General features: G+C 46.1%; 1 long non-coding RNA gene across 1 annotated transcript; it reads right to left on the minus strand.

The window, feature by feature from the left end:
• Nucleotides 1–2,148: 2,148 nt before the first annotated feature.
• On the minus strand, nt 2,149–8,037 carry LOC138917876 (uncharacterized). The gene is made up of 3 exons (XR_011426473.1): nt 7,959–8,037; nt 3,473–3,553; nt 2,149–2,468 (listed from the first exon to the last, which is right to left on the minus strand). It is a non-coding gene; the product is annotated as an uncharacterized lncRNA (long non-coding RNA).
• Nucleotides 8,038–8,545: the final 508 nt, after the last annotated feature.

An 8,545-nucleotide genomic window follows, 5' to 3' on the forward strand; every position in this document is an offset into this window, starting at 1 on the left:
CACACTGAGTTTATGGCATGTTTTGACTTATAATCTCCGCTTCACTGGAGAAGATAATAAAAGTGCAAGTGAACTTGAGAGATGCCGATGTCAGCATGGAAGGAAGAGTGGAAAGAGGAGTGGGACTCTTGGCCTCCTTTTGAGCTGGTGACCAGGAGCCACATAGAAAACAGTTAAGAAAAGGTAGTTGAGGCATGGGGAGTTGATCAAAGCGAAAAGACTTGCAGGAGCTGCCACTGAGGAGAGTTTATTCTCATGGATTGTGGGAGGGGAGACTCAATCAACTGAGTGGAAAGGCAGGGGAGTTGCTGCAGAGGATAAAGACAGAGGAAGCTGTGGAAAGGCCCTTAAATCCAGCAGGTTTGACAGTGTCCTTTAGGCCTAGAGATTAAGTTGATCAACCAAGAGTTAAAATGTGGAGGTAGTAATAAAAGGTTGATCAGTGCACAAGGCAGGGTTAGGCAGGCTACAATGGCTAGCTGTGATTGAGTCAGTCACCTCCCTGGGTACCTGTATACAGTAAGTACTTGGAGGTCACATAATTAGCAGCAGAGCACAAAGGTACTGTGAATAATTGAATGTGTGAGCAGCTGGAGGAAGCTGTGGCCCCAAGGGGCTGGGGACCCTTAGATGGAGGCAGGAGACTATTGAGCATCACAGACCAGGCTCAGCTGGTCCCTGGAGCATCACTCTGTCCACTTTCTCTCCACTCAGAGGTTGGGGTGGGCACAGGCTGGCTGGAGCCCAACTGGGATCCTGGGGGAAGAAACCATTCCTAATCCTCCTTAGGATCAACTGTTTACCTACCCGGTGCTCCTCAACTGGGAGAAAGAAGCAGCTCGTGGGGTCAAGCTGGCTGGAGGTAGCCACATGTGGCTAGGCAAGGAGTGTGAGCCCTGAGATGCAGGGGTTGGGGAGGAAAAGGAAGACATGATCCTTTATAGCATTCCTGTAGCTCTTATCACCCCGCATCTTCCCATCTTGCCTCACATCCAAGGCTGGCTGCACAGCACCCCTGACATGCGTGGATGCCTTTGGAAATGTCAGAGCCCAACAAGAAACTTCAGACATATGCAGCCTTGTCATGTATTCACCTATATGCACTCACAAATGCACACATACCACGTATGTACAAACACATGCACATGAGTTGGGATTCAGGGCCCTGGCAGGTCCAGTTCCTGCTCTGCCACTTACTAGCTGTGTAGCCTTGGGCAAGTTGCTTTATCTCTCTGGGCTACAGATGTCTTCTCTGAGAGAGAGTGAAGTGAGGTGGTCTCTGAGATCAGAGAATGTCAGAGCTGGAAGAAAAGTTAGGAGTCATCTTCTTCCATCCCTTCATTTTACAGATGCACAATCAGAGACCAGAAGGAGCTCAGAAGCTGTGTCATCCACCCCTTCTTTAGACCAGTGGAGAAACTGAGGCCCAGATAGGGAAATGAAGTAAACTTGCCCTGGGGCACTTTTATTCATGGGCTCTACCCCTAGAAACCAGGAGACTGTCTCCTCAGAAATCTCTTTTCAGTCTCATTCCTTTTCAAACTTCCAAAATCAAACTGGAGAGGAAGAGAATGGTGGGTAAGCAATGGACAAAGGAGAGCACAGAGGTGAGAAAACCAGCAATGGTCACTTTGGGGTGGAATGGCAGGAGGAATGAGACTGTGCGGTTTGCTGCCTGTGGGGTTAGGAGACTACAGGAGAGAAGCCCCGTGAGTGTGTGTGTTGGAACATGGATTTGTTATGTATGGGTACCAAGGAGTGTAATTGTGAGGTTGTGCAAGTGGCTGAGGCTGCTGTGTTTCAAATTGCTCGAGGTCGAAGCTTCAAACTTTTAAAATGGTTTTGTCAACCACTCAAAAGAATTGAGTCCACATTTTGTGTTTTTGGTGTTTTCTCAGTCTGGGCCACCTAGCTCAAGCAAGGTTTAATCTAGCGTTGTCCAGAGTGAGCTCCGTGGAGCATTATTATATTTCATGGGGTAGGGAAAAAAATGTTTGAAAATACTGGGGTTGACCAAGGCACGGAGGTTTCTTTGCCAGGTGTAAGTCTTCTTCGGGCCTTAGAGCTTTGTGGGTCTCCAAGGGAGGATGTGATGTTCAGCATCCCTCAAGCTGCTGGATCATGGATCCTTCCTTTTGGGTCTCAGCATCTTGGGAAACCAGAATTTCATAGACTGCTCTTTAGGAAACATTGTTTAAGTCCTAGGCATTTATCAAGTCATAAAGATAAAGAAAAAAAAGACTTTCTTATTTTTAGTATGAAAAACTTTACTCATGTAACTGATTTTAAGCAACATTAAAAAAGACTACATTCAAAGATGATGATTTTAAGTAAATTTAAAGACAATTCAGTATTTTTTCAATGATTCGTAACATTTGTGGTGAGACGGCATAGGATTTGCTCCTTTTGCTCTTCATTCTTCTGACTGAGCAGTCAGACGCTCCACGTCTATTCTTTCATTTGTTAACCTGGAAATTTAAAATGCATATTTAACTTAAATTCCCAAGTTAGGATGTTTATTCTTCTCCCAAACCAACTCAAGGACTTGAGAATGCTTTAACCCTACCCATTCCTCCTGACTTACCTGCCATTGCTGTTCAACATTTCAAATGTCTTATCTTTGGAAGCCTCCAAATTAGATATTATGACTATTGTTTATAAATCAGTGCTTGTATAGATTTATTCGCATGTTAACGACTTTGCTTGCTTTTTTCTTTCCTTCTCGCATCTTGGACTTGAGAGTTTTCTTACTGAGGGTCTGTTGATAATATGCTCTGCTCTGCTTTCTCTACAAATTTCTTTATATCACTTTACTCTTGCAGGATAGTTTTGTTTGGTATTAAATCTAGGTGGATGCTCATTATCTTCAAAGTTCAATTCCTTCATCTATTAGATGTGGATAGTAAATATCTTCCTTACTGACTTCATCAGGAGGTTCTCGGGAGGACCGTATGGCATAATGACTAAAAGCTTTAAGCAATAAATGTCAGATGTTTTGTTTGTCCTCTGACCCATGAGAAAACTTTGGAAGTTGTGTAAGACAGCATTGACTTTTTCAGCGAACAGGCTCTTTGCCAAAATGTCCTAGCATAGTGTTTCTCAACGCTGTTTTCATTATTGTCCCTTGTAAGGAGACTTAGATATTTTTTCCTACTTTTTCCTCTCCCTTCATAAAATTCAATACTACAGATATACTGTATATCTATTATGTACTGTATGTATATCTTTGCTTTATACACAAAAAGAGTAAAGATTTTTTTGCCCTCCCCCACCAAGAACCAGTTTTTGCTCCCTTCAGGGCCGTATCACCTTCACTGAGATGCAGGTCCTAGTGGCAGTAGAAAATTAGCAGCATTTTCAAATCACAGGGTTGCCCAAGCATTAAAGGATTAGGCTTTGGAATTGGGTAGACCTGGAACTGAACGCCTGCTCTGTCGTTGACTAGCTGTGTCACACTGGGCAAGTTACTTACCTTCTCTAAGCCTGTTTTAGAGCTGAAATACAGTGACAATAATCAGATGAGCACTTTAGTACCACGCCTGGAACACAGCAACTGTTCAATAAATGTTAGTTGTTAACCAACGTTTCCAAAAGAGTCTGTATTCCTTCACACTTTTCTTTTGCTATTTTATTATAAAAACAACACATACATGTTTTGACATATTTAGACATTAAAGAAAAATAAGTTATCTAATTCCACCCTCTCCCTCTCTCCAGACCCAATCCCTCTCTCTGGAAGGGACCCCAGAGGAGAAAAAGACCATGGAGGTGCCTGGCTCAGTGGCCCAGTGAGAAGGAACCCTCCCAGAGGGGCCTGAGGGGAGCCTTGGGGCTGGAGCAGCAGGCAGAGGTCCTGGCAGGCTGATTCTCAGGACAGTTATGCAGAGGCCATCACCAGGGTCCAGCTACCTCTGAACGCACTGGAGGAAATTCCCTGAAGGTCTGAAAGAAGTAGCCTGAAGAACTTTACCTTCCTCTAGGGCAGTGGTTCTCAAAATGTGGTCCCTCCACTGGCAGCATCAGCGTCTCTGGAGAATTTATTAAAGCTTCAAATATTTGGGCCCCAACCCAGATCTACTGAATCAGAAACTCTGGGGTTGGAGCCCAACAATTTGTGTTTTAACAAGCCCTCCAGGTGATTCTCAGACATTCTCGCATATGAGAACCATTGCTCTTGGACGAGGGTTCCCTCCCACAATGTCTCCTGGAGGGCAGGATCGCAAAAGGTTTGCTAGAGAGGGGCCAGCAGGATCCCCTCCTAAGGAGAAACAGAGGTTGGAAGTTTAGAAGGCTTTGAGCCAGAAGTCAACTGTGAAAGCTTGAACATTCCTCAGACACCTCTAATGTAGCTGGATTCCATTCAAAAGAAGTTATTATTTAGAGTTCACTTTGGAGCTTGAATTGAACACAGCCACCTACAAAAATGTACAAGAGTTTGCCTGTGTGTTGAGGGTCTTCCTCCGCAGAATATTATGTTTTCATTCTACGTGAAAACAGAATGTCAAGGCCATGCCAATGTGTGGTTTAGATATAGAGTACGTCGTATGTTTTGGCCCAAAATGTTTCATGAATCCAGGGTTCATTTTGTACCGGGCAACCTGACCCAGTCAGAAGAATGTTCTAATTTATAAATGTATCTCTCTCAACTTAAGGCAGTTGAGCCAATAACAGACTTTAATTGCTCTGCTTGGCTCTTAAAGGAAAAAAAAAAAAAAAATCAGTGGGATTTAAGCAGCTCTCCTTCCACCAACTTCTAAACCTTGGGGAAGAGAGACTGGTCAGTTGAAAATTAGGCAAGGCTACATGTAACAGGAAATCTAAATTCACAGTGGCTTACACACATAAGGGTTTTATTTTCTCATATCAAAGAAGTTTGGAGGGGGTCGCCCTGTGGCTGAGTGGTTAAGTTCACGTGCTCCGCTTCCGTGTCCCACGGTTTTGCCAGTTCAGAACCTGGGTACACACCTAGCACTGCTCATCAGGCCATGCTAGGGGCGGCATCCCACATAGTAGAGAAGGACCTACAACTAGAATATACAACTATGTACTGGGGGCCTTTGGAGAGAAGAAGGAAGAAAGAAAAAAGAAGATTGGCAACAGATGTTAGCTCAGGTGCCAATCTTTAAAAAAAAGCATACTTAAAAAAAAGAAAAAATGAAATCTGGAGGCAGGCAGTTCAAGGTCCATGGTGATCAATATTCAGGCTTCTTTTATATTTCTGCCTTATTGTCCTTGCTTGTGACTGTCATCCTCAGTGAAGGTCACCTCATTCCCAGGAAGCAGGACTGAGGAAGAGGAGAGGGGAAGAAGGTAAAACGGGGTTGGGGCTGCCTTCACTGTGCCTCCCAGGAAGCCCCACACTGAACTGTCTCTTACATCTCATTGGCCAAAAAACTAGCTGCAAAGGAGTCTGGGAAACGTAGTCTTACTCTGAACGGCAATGATCCCAGCTGAAAACCAGTGTTCTGTTACTAAGGAAGAAAGAGGGCTGGATAGCAGGGTAAGCAGATAACAACCTGTGCCCTGTGTGAGACTGGTTCTGTCGATGTATAGGATCTTTGAGGGGCTGAGGAGAAAGCACTTAACAAGGGCTAAGACTTGGTGACAGCCTCCAGCAACAGTGTCGAGTTGATGTCCTGAGACACAATCTTGTTTCTCTGCTTCTTACAGATGGGGAGAAAGGGGGCTCCCGTGCTGAGCTGTGCTCCAGGAGTAGCTCCCAAGGAGGTCCCCAGGTAGAATGCAGGGCCTGGCCTTGGCTCCCCTCTCCTTCTCCTCATTCCCTGACTGCTTTGCACATGATGTTTGCATGCTCCCTTCTTCCATTTCTGTATCCTGGATCCTCTCTCTCCTTCCTGGTTCCACTTGACAAATGAAGAAACTGAGGCTCAGGAAAGGTAAGAAACTTTCCTGGCTGCAGAGCTACATTGTAGAACCAGACGTCTCAGGGTCCCCTATGTCAGGATGGGTGCCCATGACTTCCTTGCACGCCTTCTGTCTCCTACCTGAGCCTGATCTCTAGACAGAGCGGGGCTAGGATTTCTTGGAGTCTTGAATGGAATAGTGCATCTGGAATGGTGCACTTTAATGGAATGGTGCATCTGACCATAGGACAGTGTATCTTTTTTTGGGGGAAAGAGGTTACAGTTAAATAAGTTCGTAGGGGGCAAAGTGAGTGAGTGACCTGGATGGGGTAGATACAAGGGCAGAGGTGCTGAGAAACCCCCAGCTCTGGGGAGGGGCTGTCTGAGAGAGCCCCTCTGACTCCAATATCACTGATGGTAAAGTCATCATCAACCCTTTCCAGCCCTGTGTGGGCATCCTCTCCCAACCCTTTCCTCACAGGAAGGAAGGACTCTAGTCCCACAGCTTGCCAGAGCCTGGGGCTTGTGGTTTGGGAGAAATTTGGAGCCAGGTGGAAATTCCTGAGCATAAGGATTTCATTTCCTGGTGACTTGAGTCTTTGGGCCCGGGGACTGCTCAGAATCTGAGCAATCAAAGCCTTGGGCCTTGAGGGAGACTCAACAGAATTTGGCTTTAAAAATTAGGAGGTATGACGACAGGGGAATGGTTAAATGAATTCAGGTATGAAAAACTGTAATTAAAAAGGTGCCTTAGGATTCCAGCAAACCAGCAATTGCTCTAAGCCTCACAGGGTTTCTGTGAGCTTTAAATAAGATATGAATGTGCTTTGCAAAAGTTAAAGAGGGCAACAAGTGTAAAGTAGAGGATATGAAACATTCTTACTCTTGCTCCCAAAGTGAAATTGGGATAAAGAAGGAAGGAAAAAATTGAGAGCTTATTATAGGACAGACATTGTTCTAAGCACTTCTCATGCATTACTTGCATGCACTACAACACCACGGAGTAGGTATTATCATTATCATCCCCATTTCACGGTTTAGGAACTAAAGAACTTTTAAGGTCATTTCCATGGTCAGCCAGCTAGCAAGGTGCAGTCAGAACTTGAACCCAGGTCTGACTCTAGAGTGCTGTTCTCAATTGTGACAACATGTTGAAGCACCCTGTGCACATTCCTAGTCAAATATATATAAATATATATTTTATAACATAATATATAGAGATATGTATTTTATTTATATATATAAAGGTTTTTACCATCCCCTTCTTGCAGTTCTGAAACAGCTGACATTTAAACCTCCAAGAATGTGTGAAACTGATTCTGAACACTACTGAGTACTTATTACACGCTGTGTCAGGCACAGGACTAACAGTGGCTACCATTTTCTGAACATTTGCTCTGTGCAAGGCTCTCTTCTAAGCACTTTGCAAGTAAGAATTTAATGCACCCATTTTATGCAGGAAGTACTATTATCCTCATTTTACAGTTGAGAAAAGTGCTGCACAGAGTTGCAACAACTTGCCCAATGCAAAGATGTTTAACATACCGTCTCTACCCTCAGTCCAGTGTACGGGTAAGTAAAACAATGCAGTCAGTAAATGCTGCTATGTGATACTACAAAGTTCTGAAGGTGCTCAGAGAGGACCAGTCCTGGAAGGAAAGGTGTGACACTGTCTGGGAGCCTGAAAGGTAGAGGCCAGCGCGATTGGGCAAGAGGGGAACCTGCATGTGCAAAGCAACAGGACGACCGACTGCGGATCGAACCCAAAGGTCTGGGTCAGACCCGAGCCCATGCCAATTACAGCTGGGCGACTGCCGAGGAGGCCCGCGCCTCTCGCAGATTCCCGCGAGGGCGGCAGTGGGGCGGGGCCGGGGCCGAGGCTCAGCGTCCGCTCGAGCTCTGGCCACAAAGAACCCCCTCGCCTTGGCGCACGTGACCGGCAAGCGGCAAACTGCGCTCCCGATAGGCTGAAATGCTAAGGCACCGTCTCGGAAGGGAGAGCGATGATTGGTGGAAGCGATAAACGCGTCAGGGGACTATCGGGATTGGCTGCCGCCTCCTTTGCTGTAGGGGGGCCGGGCAGGGACTCCTCACCTAGAGAAATTTTCAGGTAAAAATGAGTGAGTCATCTCTCCCCGCTGTTGACTCTTGTGGAGACTTCCCGTCACGTGTGTGTCACTTTACATATTTGGAAACGAGACGCCCTTTAAGAGAATTATCCAGTCATCCTCTGCGGCGAGCACCGCGCCGTCAGCGAAGTTTCTGATTGGCTGCTGTGGGGTGGGGCGGGCCTAGAGAGGAGCCCGCGCAGCGTGGGGAGGAGCCCGGCTTCCCCGTCGTTCTCTCTAGCCCAGGCCGGACGGCGCCCCCAGGTGGTCTGCAGGGGTAACGCCTGGCGCTCTTGCCCCGCGGAGTGCGTCCGCTCTTGGCTTAAGTGGCTCCTGGATCGGAAACTTTTTAACCTAGAAAGAGAAAGACCTAGATTCGAATAGGAATCTGCCATGCCGGATCAGAGCGCGGGCTCTCAGGGCGGACTGCCTGTGGTAGGTTCCAGTTTACACTTACTCAGTTTCCCTTTTTTTCCTGTCTGGATCTCATCTGTAAAATGGGTGTAATAACAATAATACCTACCTCAGAGGGTTGCTGTGAAGCTTGGATGAATATGCTTAAGGCTCGCACAG

The sequence above is a fragment of the Equus caballus genome, chromosome 15 (genome assembly GCF_041296265.1).
Source record: "Equus caballus isolate H_3958 breed thoroughbred chromosome 15, TB-T2T, whole genome shotgun sequence".
Classification (NCBI taxonomy): Eukaryota; Metazoa; Chordata; class Mammalia; order Perissodactyla; family Equidae; genus Equus; species Equus caballus.